Genomic DNA, 12,657 nt, shown 5'->3' with positions numbered 1-12,657 from the left:
GGAGATTCCTTTTATGCTTCTGTAAGCAATGCCTGCCTTGGCTAGCCCTGTCTTTCAGCTGGATGTTTCTCTCTTCAACAGGGCTTTACAATGCTGTTTTTTATATCTTTAGCTATCTAATGGTTTTGAAAACTTTTAGAGGTGTGTGTAAATTCTGCTTTGATGATGAGAAAAGATGGGGGTAAACAGGGCTGTAGCTATGGGGTAGGGGGAAGCTAGGTTTTTTGGCCTGGGTAAAGCCTACAGAAGGGACGCAGGTGGCGCTGTGGGTTAAAGCCTCAGTGCCTAGGAGTTGCCGATTGAAAGGTTGGCGGTTCGAATCCCTGCGGCGGAGTGCGCTCCCGCTGCTCGGTCCCAGCGCCTGCCAACCTAGCAGTTCGAAAGCACCTCCGGGTGCAAGTAGATAAATAGGGACCGCTTATCAGCGGGAAGGTAAACGGCATTTCCGTGTGCGGCTCTGGCTCGCCAGATGCAGCTTTGTCACGCTGGCCACGTGACCCGGAAGTGTCTCCGGACAGCGCTGGCCCCTGGCCTCTTAAGTGAGATGGGCGCACAACCCCAGAGTCTGTCAAGACTGGCCCGTATGGGCAGGGGTACCTTTACCTTTTACTAAAGCCTACAGAAGGCAGCACTGAGGCTCCCAGCCTGTGTGCAAACGCGCAGTTGTGTGTGGGGGGGTATCAAACTGTTTCTTTGACCCAGGTGAAATAAAGCCCAGTTTCACCCCGGTAGAAATGTGCTTAGCCCCCCAATGGCAGTCAGGTATGTGCTATGTGAGCCTCTCTCAGTTATCTGGCTGCTAAGCTACGCCTTTTCATAGGAAACTACTGTGTGCGAGGGGGAACACAAAGCTCCCCTGTGGTTGAGGACAAAGCTACCTTAATTTGAGGAATGTGTGTTCTCAAACGCAAATGCCACCCCTGTATTAGCATTCCAAGGGAGTTGCAGGGTAAGGAAACCTGGGTTCAGCATCACATTCAATCAAATACAGTAGTCCAGGCCCTTCCAGCACTAGCACAACTTGCTAATATACCTTAAGATGATGTCCTGGCTGCCTTACAAAGGGCATTTCTCTCCCAAACCATCTGAGACAGCACAATGTAATTCTTTCTGCAAACATAACAAGGGCCCAAGAGAGCCTTTCAGTGTTGCTGAGCTTAGATGCTTGGTGCATCACTGCAGTTTTTCAAACTGGGAGGATGCTGGGTGATTGTTTGTTCTGTGGCCTGTATGATGAGGCCCTGTAGAACAGCCTATTTGCAAAGACAGCTCACATTCAAATATGAATTAGAGGAAATTCTGGCTGCTGAAGCAGCAGCAGAAATTGCCCCCAAAATGCATTTGATATATTTGATTCCCCTACCTGAAATGGTATAGAACAACTCACAGATACTCACATTGAGATGCTGAACATGTACTTTCTTTCTGAACCAAGGCTTCTTATTGTGGTTAGGGATGTCAGAAAATTCTGAAGAAAATGGAAACAGGAAATTGACCATGGAACAGAAATAAATCTAGTAATTCCCCCATCTTATTTGCATAATTTCCTTTGCATCAAAATGAATGGGATAGAATAACACAATGGCAATGTAACTTATCCAACGTACGTAATGAATTATGTAAGTTACATTATTTATCCACAACAAAGAGTGTGTCAAATAATGTAGCTTTGGGTGACCAAATGGAGCAAACAGCACGCAGACCTAGTGGTGGGAGGAAAAAATCATTAAATAAGAGACACGGGGGAATGATTAATGGACTTCAATGTCTGTACACTAATGCGCAAAGCATGGGAAATAAACAAGATGAGCTTGAGCTCTTGGTACAGCAAACTAAATATGACATAATAGGCATCACTGAAACCTGGTGGGATAAGTCCCATGATTGGAATGTAATAATGGAGGGATACAATCTATTTCAGAGAAACAGACCAGACAAGAAAGGAGGAGGAGTGGCGTTATATGTCAGGGATGTGTATACCTGTGAAGAGATCCAAGATTTAGAACCTCAAAGCCAAAGTGAGAGCATTTGGGTCAAAATTAAGGGAGAGAAGAATAACAGGGACCTCATTGTGGGAGTTTACTATAGATCCCCAAGCCAAACAGAGGACATAGATGATGCCTTCCTGGAACAGATGGCCAAGCATGCAAAAGGAAGGGAGATAGTAGTAATGGGGGACTTCAATTACCCGGATATTTGTTGGATGTCAAACTCAGCCAAGAGCATAAGGTCAAACAGATTCCTCACTGGCCTTGCAGACAACTTCATTGTCCAGAAAGTGGGAGAAGCAACAAGAGGAACAGCCATTTTAGATCTGGTCCTAACCAATGTTGATGACCTGGTTAGTGGGGTAGAAGTGGAAGGATCATTAGGCGCGAGTGATCATGCTCTTCTGAAGTTTACTATACAGCGGAAAGGAGCAGCCAAGCATACTAGGACTCAATTTCTTGACTTTAAGAAAGCCGACTTCATAAAACGTAGGGAAGTGCTGGGTGAGATCCCATGGACAGTAATACTAAAAGGAAAGGGAGTTCATGATGGCTGGGAGTTTGTTAAGAGGGAGATAGTAAAAGCACAACTTCAGGCAATACCAATGAGACGGAAACATGGAAGGTGCCTAAAGAAGCCAGGGTGGCTATCTAAAGAACTTTTAACTGAGTTAAGATTAAAAAAGGATGTGTACAAAAAATGGGAAAGGGGGGAAACCACCAAAGAGGAATTCAAACAAATAGCCGGCACGTGTAGACACAAAGTCAGAAAAGCTAAAGCACAGAATGAACTCAGGCTTGCTAGAGAGGTTAAAAGCAACAAAAAAGGCTTTTATGGGTATGTTCGTAGCAAAAGGAAGAACAAAGAAACAGTTGGGTCACTCAGAGGAGATGATGGTGAAATGCAAACAGGGGACACAGAAAGGGCTGAACTCCTCAATGCCTTCTTTGCCTTAGTCTTCTCCAATAAAGAAAACAATGCCCGACCTGAAGAATTTGGAGCAAATGATTCAGCAGAGGAAACACAGCCCAGAATAACTAAGGAGATAGTACAAGAATACTTGGCTAGTTTAGGTGTATTCAAGTCTCCAGGGCCAGATGAACTGCATCCAAGAGTATTAAAAGAACTGGCAGATGTGATCTCAGAACCACTGGCAGTCATCTTTGAGAATTCCTGGAGAACAGGCGAAGTCCCGGCAGACTGGAGGAGGGCAAATGTTGTCCCTATTTTCAAAAAGGGGAAAAGAGAGGACCCAAATAATTACCGCCCAGTCAGTCTGACATCAATACCAGGGAAGATTCTGGAGCAGATCATTAAGCAAACAGTCTGTGAGCACCTAGAAAGGAATGCTGTGATCACCAATAGTCAGCATGGATTTCTGAAAAATAAGTCATGTCAGACTAACCTGATCTCGTTTTTTGACAGAATTACAAGCCTGGTAGATGAAGGGAACGCAGTGCATGTAGCCTACCTTGATTTCAGCAAGGCATTTGACAAGGTGCCCCATGATATTCTTGTAAAGAAGCTGGTAAAATGTGGTCTTGACTATGCTACCACTCAGTAGATTTGTAACTGGCTGATTGACCGAACCCAAAGGGTGCTCATCAATGGTTCCTCTTCATCCTGGAGAAGAGTGACTAGTGGGGTGCCACAGGGTTCTGTCTTGGGCCCGGTCTTATTCAACATCTTTATCAACGACTTGGATGATGGACTCAAGGGCATCCTGATCAAATTTGCAGATGACACCAAACTGGGAAGGGTGGCTAACACCCCAGAGGACAGGATCACACTTCAAAACAACCTTGACAGATTAGAGAACTGGGCCAAAACAAACAAGATGAATTTTAACAGGGAGAAATGTAAAGTATTGCACTTGGGCAAAAAAAAAAAAATGAGAGGCACAAATACAAGATGGGTGACACCTGGCTTGAGAGAAGTTTTGTGAGGAGTATTATTAGAAGTATTGTAAAAATGGATAAGGGGGAGGATGATTTGTTAAGAGATGTAAAGGCAATATAAAGTTAAGAAATGCATAAGAAGTGGTGAAAATGGTGGATCATCAGAGGTGCTGATGGAAGTCCAAAAAGATTGTATAAGTGATATGTTTTGTGGTACATTTTATAATTTATATGTTAAAATTAATAAGAAAAAAAACATTATTAAAGACAGAGGCAGAAGAGACTTGAAGAATAAGGGAGCCACAAGAAACCCATGGAAAGAAGGAAGACAAAGAGACTGAATGGTGTTGGGACTGAAGGAAATAGCTTAGGATGGACCATGAGAAGACATCACCAAGCCCCATGTTTGTTAATTGTGCACGGGTCAAAGAGCTGATGTGCTTCTTCCTATTTCTGAGGAATGCACACCCCACCCAGAGAGGAGCTGCTGCTATCATCTATCATCACTGCATAAAAGCAAAGAGCAGCCTCTCCATTATTGTGTCAGCAACTGATTTATTGAAGCAACAGATGTTCCTTTGCAGCTTGGCAAACAGCATTAGATCTCTGGGATGCATCAACGGAGTATCTGGGAAGCTGGCAAGGCAGGATGCTGCCTGAATTCTACTGGTCTGTTGCTTTTCCACTGAGCCTTAGATCAGTCATTGTGTCACTTAGCAGTGCATTCCAGTGCACCAAGACTTTTCATAGTTATTTTTCACTTGCGGACTGATTTCCAAACTTCCTTAGTTTTTCTATGTAATCTGTTTTAATGGGCAACAATTTTTTACTTTTTGAATGTTGTCTACATTTCTACAACAGGTCAGGTTTACTGTAAACTGAATGGTGGACATTGATAAAGGTAAGTACACGTAAATTGCATGTTGCTTCACCATTTTTCAAACTTCAGGGCTTGAACTTCCGTTTCTTGGAACTCCTGGAATGCTCAGCGGCAGGGAGGTCTCTCTTCAGAGTCCAACAGTAGTCAGCCATCATGACTGCGTCTCAGCGACCCTGATACCTGGTCTCCATCTCTTTCATGTCCTGATTGAATCTCTCCCCCTGCTCATCACTCATTGAACCCAGGTTCTCGGGAAACTGGTCCATATGTGAAAATAGGTAGTGCATCTTGACGCTCATGTTGCAGCCCAGGTTTCTGAAAGCAGTCAGCATGTTGTTTACAAGTTCTGCGTAGTTTCTGGCCTTATTGTTGCCAAGAAAGTTCTTCACTACCAGAACAAATCCCTTCCATGCTTCCAGTTCCACTTCGTTCATTGAGTTTCCGAACTCTGGATCTCTGATGAGCTGACAGATCTGAGGACCGTCAAAGATGCCAGCTTTCAACTTCTCCATGGTCAATCCTGGAAAAGCCTGGCACAAGTAAGTGAAGCAGTCACCATCCTTGTCCAGAGCCTTGGTGAACTGCTTGATTAAGCCGAGCTTGATGTGCAGCGGTGGGAAGAGTATTCTGTCTCTGTCCACCAGAGGGTCGTTGATGACGTTCCTTTCTTTGCAAGGCACCAATTCCTCCCGCACAGGCCAGTCCTTCTTCGTGTAATGCTGGGCAAAGTTCCTACTATCCCACATGCCCAGAAAACATGGGTACTTGGTGAAGCCAGACTGTTGTCCCAACAAAAAGTTCACCATCTTCAGGTCAACACAAATAAACCACTTATGCTGATCATAACCAATTTTCTCCAGCACATACTTCACCGCTTCATAGTTCTCCTTCAGTGTACTTGAGGGAGCCAGAGGTATAGAGGCAAACTGGTTGCCGTTGTGTAGCAGAACACATTTCAGTGATTGCTTGCTGCTGTCAATTAATAGTCTCCAATCTTTGGGTTCGTACTGTGGCAGTCCAAGCTTGAGCAGAAGCTGCGCAATATCTGCACAGTACACGAAGTCCTTCTCTTCTGAGAAAAAATGGAGGTACTCTTGATGCCTGTTGTGGAAGAAACTGATGCGAGCACTGTCAGAGAGGAGGTTTTTTCCTTCACTCTGGATGCCAACAGTGCGGCAGAGTCCTTTGACAAGCTGAGGTTGCGAACTAGATCATTCAACTCCTTTTGGGAAAATGGATGTGGAGCATCATCTTCAAGAACCACTTCTTCTTCTTCATGTCCTTCAACACTGGAGGCATCTTCGTCACTAATGTCAGGAAGTTCTCCGAAGATAGGCACTGGAATTTCATCACAATGAGCTACAGGACGACGTGCTGATAGAAGATCAGGATTAACTTAGTTTTGATTCCCCAACTTTATGCTTTGCCGAACCAATTTATGGAAGATTTCGAGGTTTTATGACTTCAAACTGATCAACATAATCACCCAGAACTATCGGACCTGAATACTTCTTGTCATTAAAATAATCATTTCCAATCAAAACAATTATTCGACATGGCATTTTACCCCCACCAACTTCTTCTAAAATGCTCCAAACAAGTGTACATGTGAACAAAAACATAAAAAAGACATGTGCCATAGCTCAAAAACTTGACCTGATTGAGCAAAACCAATGTGATTTTTGGATTCAGCACATCAGATTCGTCCTAAATCAACTGAAAAAACGCAGACAACAAATTTGTTGTTGACCAGGGTATTCTTCTACCTCATCATATCACGAGAAGTAGGAGACTGAACTGTTTTTCCTTTATATTGAGTAAGACACAGCAGCCATGGTCTGAACATTCACATTTCTTGCTGATTTAATAGAGCATTATTTTCCCATGAGCCTCTAAATGTTGAAATGTGGCCAAATCACTGTATTCTCAGTGCATTGTTCTTTTTGATATTAACATGAACTGGCTTCAGCAAGACAGCAAGAATGAAACTCAACATTAGCAGCAACAGATGGCTGGGAATGTGTTCCATTTCCAAGCCCTGCAATTGCTTTAAAGGAGGATTATATGTAACACCCCATTTTCTTCTAATCTGCTTTGACAACAAGCTCCTTCATCAAGGCAGACTCATTAAATCTAGAGTGAACATAATGTATAAAAGATTTTTCATGTACCATTTACACTTTTAAATGAGGACAGATTCTAAAATATTCACCACTTTTAAATATTTTATTTGAGGCCTATTGGTGCTGAACCTGATGCTGAACTTTGACAATGATGGCTGAGGCTGATGGGAACTGAACTCCCAAACATCTACAGGACCTCAGACTGGGAGAAGCGGGTTTTGGACCCCTCTCACTTTAATGGAGTTATTTCTTTGCACAGGATCCTGTCTATGGAGAGGGGCTATAAGTTGGTGGAAGATCCCATTTATCTGGCCATATATATGACACCTTTCTGTGATAAAACCAAGCTCAAGGCAGCTTCTAGTAACAAATTTAACCACATCAAAATTAACTCAAAATTTAAACAATAAAACAATTGTAGAAGTTCCCCATAAAACTCCGCAATCACAACTGTATACACAGCAGCAGGCTAATATATGCAGTGTTTTTGTATGGACAAAGACTTTACATGATTTGTGTGAAGCTACAAACCAAGGCATTCCCAGTTAGAGGGTGATGGGGAACGGGACTGGGCAAAATCTCAGCTTGAGTCCTTGGAGAGCTTCTTCTAATTAGAACTGGCAGTGCTGCTCTAAATGAACTAGTTCCCATGACTGACTTTGGTAGGTTCATCAGAAAGTGCTTATCGGAAGTCCACTTATAAACACCATCTCCAACTCCTCGAAAGATTCCATCAACGGTGTCTCCGAAAAATTTTACACATCACTTGGGAAGACAGGCGAACTAATATCAGTGTACTGGAAGAAGCAAAGATCACCAGTGTTGAAGCAATGATTCTTCAACATCAACTTCGTTGGAGTGGTCATGATGTGCAGATGCCTGATCATCATCTTCCAAAGCAACTACTCCATTCCGAACTTAAAAATGGAAAGCGTAATGCTGGTGGTCAACAAAAGAGGATTAAAGACTGTCTCAAGGCAAATATAAAACAATGTAGTATAAACACTGACAACTGGGAAACACTGGCCTGCGAGTGCTCCAGTTGGAGAACAGCCTTTACCAAAGGTGTCATGGGCTCTGAATACACTCAAACTCAGGACACAAGGGAGAAATGTGCTAAGAGGTGAAAATTGCATAAGTGCGATATATTCTGAACAAAAAGCAAAACTAATTGTAAATAATGTGGTTACAGAAGAAATTCCTATTGAAAAAGGGACACGTCAGGGATGCCCAATCTCTCCATTACTTTTTATATCGGTCCTGGAGGTCCTGTTGAACATGATTAGAAAGGACCAGTTGGTTAAAGGAATACAGGTCGGAGCTAAACAATATAAATTGAGAGCCTTTGCAGATGATTGAGTACTTACATTGCAAGAGCCGGAATCTAGTACCAAAAGAGTATTAGAACTAATTCAAGAGTTTGGTCAAGTAGCAGGATTTAAATTAAACAAGTTTAAAACGAAGGTTTTGGAGAAAAACTTAACAACATTGGAGAAAGTAAAGTTTCAGAGTGAGACAGGGTTAACTGTGGTTAAGAAAGTGAAATATTTGGGGATAAATATGACATCTAAAAATCTGAATTTATTTAAAGATAATTACGAGAAAACTTGGACAGAAGTAAAAAAAAGACCTAGAAATTTGGTCAAATATGAAGCTTTCCTTGTTGGGTCGAATTTCAGTTATAAAAATGAATGTATTGCCTAGAATGTTGTTTTTGTTCCAAACATTGCAAATAGTGGATAAGATGGATTGTTTTAAGAAATGGCAGAAAGATATTTCTAAGTTTGTCTGGCAGGGCAAGAAGCCTAGAATAAAATTTAAGATATTAACTGACGCGAAAGAAAGGGGCGGATTTGCCCTGCCAGACCTTAAATTGTATTATGAATCAGCAGCTTTTTGCTGGTTGAAAGAATGGCTACTTCTAGAGAATACTGATATTTTGGACTTAGAAGGTTATGACAATTTCTTTGGATGGCATGCATACCTGTGGTACGACAAGGTAAAAGTTCACAAGGGTTTCAAAAATCATATTGTCAGGAAAGCATTATATAATGTCTGGATTGGATATAAAGATTTGCTGGAAAGTAAGACTCCAAGGTGGGACGCAGGTGGCGCTGTGGGTTAAAGCCTCAGCGCCTAGGACTTGCCGATCGAAAGGTCGGCGGTTCGAATCCCTGCGGCGGGGTGCGCTCCCGCTGCTCGGTCCCAGCGCCTGCCAACCTAGCAGTTCCAAAGCACCTCCGGGTGCAAGTAGATAAATAGGGACCGCTTACCAGCGGGAAGGTAAACGGCGTTTCCGTGTGCGGCTCTGGCTCGCCAGAGCAGCGATGTCACGCTGGCCACGTGACCCGGAAGTGTCTCCGGACAGCGCTGGCCCCTGGCCTCTTGAGTGAGATGGGCGCACAACCCCAGAGTCTGTCAAGACTGGCCCGTACGGGCAGGGGTACCTTTACCTTTACTTTACCTTAAGACTCCAAGGTGGTTGTCGCCAATGGAGGCAAAAGCTATTAAAAAACTAAATATGGAGGTTAATTGGCCGAGATATTGGGAAATTTTGGAGCAAGAAGGAGACAGACTGAAATTGCAAAGTTTTGAGAAGTTAAAAGGGAAAGTGAGAGATTGGCTGCATTATTATCAGATAATGGAAGCTTTTAAACTAGACAGGAAAGTCGGCTTCCAGGTGGAAAAATCAAAACTAGAAACTGAATTGTTAGAACCTAGTACCAAGAACTTGTCAAAAATGTATAACTTGCTGTTGAAATGGAATACACAAGATGAAATGGTTAAATCTGCAATGATTAAATGGGCGCAGGATATTGGTCATGACATAATGTTTGCTGACTGGGAAAAGTTATGGACCACCGGGATGAAATTTACGGCATGTAGTGCCTTGAGAGAAAATATTATGAAAATGATTTATAGGTGGTACATGACCCCAGTCAAGCTTGCGAAAATCTGTCATTCGCCCGAAAATAAATGTTGGAAGTGCAAAGAAAGAGAAGGAACATTCTTTCACCTTTGGTGGACGTGCCCAAGGATTAAGGCTTTCTGGGAACTGATCTATAATGAACTGAAAAAGGTATTTAAGTATACCTTTCTTAAGAAACCAGAGGCCTTCCTCCTGGGCATTGTTGGCCAGAAGGTGTTAAAGGAGGATAGAATTTTTTTTATGTATGCAACAACAGCAGCAAGAATTCTTATAGCAAAGTACTGGAAGACACAAGATTTACCCACCGTGGAAGAGTGGCAGATGAAAGTGATGGACTACATGGGCTTGGCAGAGATGACGAGAAGAATCCGAGACCAGGGAAGAGCAACGGCGGAAGAAGATTGGAAAAAATTTAAAGACTATTGTCAGGGAACTGCCATCGGAAGAACAGGTGGTAGAAAGGCTCCAGGAGAATAGGAGAGACTCTGCAGCAGAAGAGGGAACCAGTAGGGGGAGAGCAGGAGCTCAAAGGGAAAGGGAGTCGGAGGGGAGGCTCTGGGATACTTCCAGTGAGAACAGTGAGGAGGTAACAAGACCCCCTTTAGGAACCCCCACCCCTCGCCGGAAGCTGTCACGCAGAGAGTCCAGGAGGCGCATGTCCGTCAAACAGCTTTTATGTTGGAGTAAGTTCCGTAGACACCCACTTTCGGATCCTACCAGCGACTGACGGAGTCATGCTTTGGGGGCTCCGTTAGAGACTCAGGTTGGCTGACCAGCCAAAACCTGGAGGGATCAAGCTTTACGCACAAGCAGCTCATTATCCCATCACAGCAATCCGACAGTCTTTGAAAGCAGCTTGTGCAAGCAGAGGGCATAATGAGCGAACCAGCCGGAACCAGAGGAGCAGGAGCTGGAGCTGGAGCGGGTCCAAGCCTGGAAGAAAGGTACAGGGCGTTGGAGGTCCAGCTCGCGCTGCAAATGGCGAGGCTCGAGGAGAGGAGGGCTCAAGATGCGGATAAGGGGAAAACCACCCCACTTGCCAGAAAGGTGCCTGGATTGGTGCAGAAATTTGGGGGGGATCCCAGGAACTATCAAGCCTTTAGAACAGAGATGCAATATGCTCTCAATCTACTGTTTGATGACTTCCCCGATGAGAACTCTAGAGTGGCGTACGTTATTGGCCATCTAGAGGGAGGGGCGAAGGACTGGGTTAGACCCCTGATGGCAGCCAACAATGAAATCTTAAAGGACACGAGGAAGTTTTTCCGCGCCATGGACCTGATGTTTTCCAGCGAGATTGAGCAGGGAGTGGTGCGCAGGCAGTTAATGCCGTGTAAACAGGGGAGCCGATCTGTACGTGAGTACTGGACTGAGTTCACCATGTTGATACATAGACTGGGGTGGGACCTAGCGAGTGAACCTATTCAAATGCTGTTTGAAGAAGGGCTCTCTCCGGCAGTGAAAGATGAACTTTCCTGGGCGCCTAGGGCGGAGTCTATGGACCAGCTGACTAAATCTGCGCTGTCCATAGGAGCGCGCCAGGAGGCAAGAGCTTTGGAAAAGCGGGAAGGAAAGGGGGAACGTTGGAAGGACTTCCGCATTCCAGAGATTCCGGAGCAGCCTTTCCCGCCAGCAGAGTCGATGGAACTTGGAACAGCGCGCGCGCGCGCAGTTTCAAACACCAGTGAAGGGGGGAGGAAGGAGGGAAAGAGTGCCAAGAAATGTTATCTCTGCCAACAGCCAGGTCACTTTGCCAGAGTCTGTCCGCAAAGGAAGGAATGGCAAGGGATGGCGGGAACTGTTGGGGGGAAGGAGGAAGAAGAAATCAAGGAGCAAGTAAAAGCCAACGCCTGGCTGCCAACATCAGGGCACAGCAGCCAGGCCAAGGAGTAGTGAATGTGCCCACGCCGGAACCTCCAAGACCAGCGCTTGTGATAGAGGTGTTGCTGGAACTGTCAAACGGACACCCACTAAAGATAAAAGCGCTATTGGATTCAGGCAGCTCCTGTAATTTCATGAGTAAGGAGTTTGCAGCTGAACACCAGATACAGATTATCCCATTAAGTAAGCCTTTGCAGGTTACCACGATTGATGGGAGGGAACTGTTGGGAGGAGAAGTGAGCCAACAGACTGTGCCAATGATAATGAGGGTGGCAAGACACACAGAACTGATAGCGTTTAACGTAGCCACCTTGGGAGGAGCTCCTATTATTTTGGGGATGAGCTGGCTGGCACTACATGATCCGCTAGTAGGCTGGCATCAGAGGGTGGTTTCCTTTGGATCAGCACATTGCCTAGAACACTGCAAGGAGGGAGAGGCTCAGGCAGGGGCCAGGGCCACTCTAGCAGGGATGGAAGTGATGGACAAGGGGAGGGTGCCACGACAATACGCTGACTTGATGGACGTATTCAGCGAAAAGGAAGCAGATAAACTGCCCCCGCACAGACCCTTTGACTGTCAAATTACCTTACTCCCAGGAGCACAATTGCCAGTGGGCAAGCTGTATGCGATGTCAGACAGTGAGATGCAGGAGTTAAGGGAGTTCATTGACAAGAATCTCAAGCGAGGTTTCATCAGAGAGTCACGAGCGGTGGGGGGCAGCCCAGTGTTCTTTGTGGACAAAAAAAACACGGGTAAACCCAGGCTTGTGTGTGATTTCAGGGCCCTAAATGCAGTGTCAGAACCAGCGACTTTCCCTATGCCTAGAATTGATGACATTCTGACACGGGTGAGAAAAGGGAAAATTTTTACCAAGCTGGACCTTAGGGGGGGCATATAACTTGATACGTGTGAGAAAGGGGGATGAGTGGAAGACCACTATGTTCACCCCCTTGGGG

At 44.7% G+C, this 12,657-nt stretch overlaps 1 protein-coding gene and 1 long non-coding RNA gene across 7 annotated transcripts in view; one reads left to right on the top strand and one right to left on the bottom strand.

The window, feature by feature from the left end:
* The window catches only part of ADCY1 (adenylate cyclase 1), a 392,554-nt gene that overhangs the window by 144,647 nt on the left and 235,250 nt on the right, over positions 1 to 12,657 (top strand). The gene's annotated exons all lie outside the window — the stretch shown is intronic.
* LOC310828699 overlaps positions 1 to 12,657 on the bottom strand; it is a 61,143-nt gene that overhangs the window by 16,760 nt on the left and 31,726 nt on the right. For all 4 annotated transcript variants that reach the window (XR_014557066.1, XR_014557067.1, XR_014557068.1 and 1 more), the window contains one exon: positions 1,398 to 1,468. This is a non-coding gene — a long non-coding RNA (uncharacterized lncRNA). The remainder of the gene's footprint in view (positions 1 to 1,397; positions 1,469 to 12,657) is intronic.

The sequence above is a fragment of the Podarcis gaigeae genome, assembly GCF_964106915.1.
Source record: "Podarcis gaigeae genome assembly, chromosome: 12".
Lineage (NCBI taxonomy): Eukaryota > Metazoa > Chordata > Lepidosauria > Squamata > Lacertidae > Podarcis > Podarcis gaigeae.
This window is presented reverse-complemented; position numbering and strand designations above follow the sequence as displayed.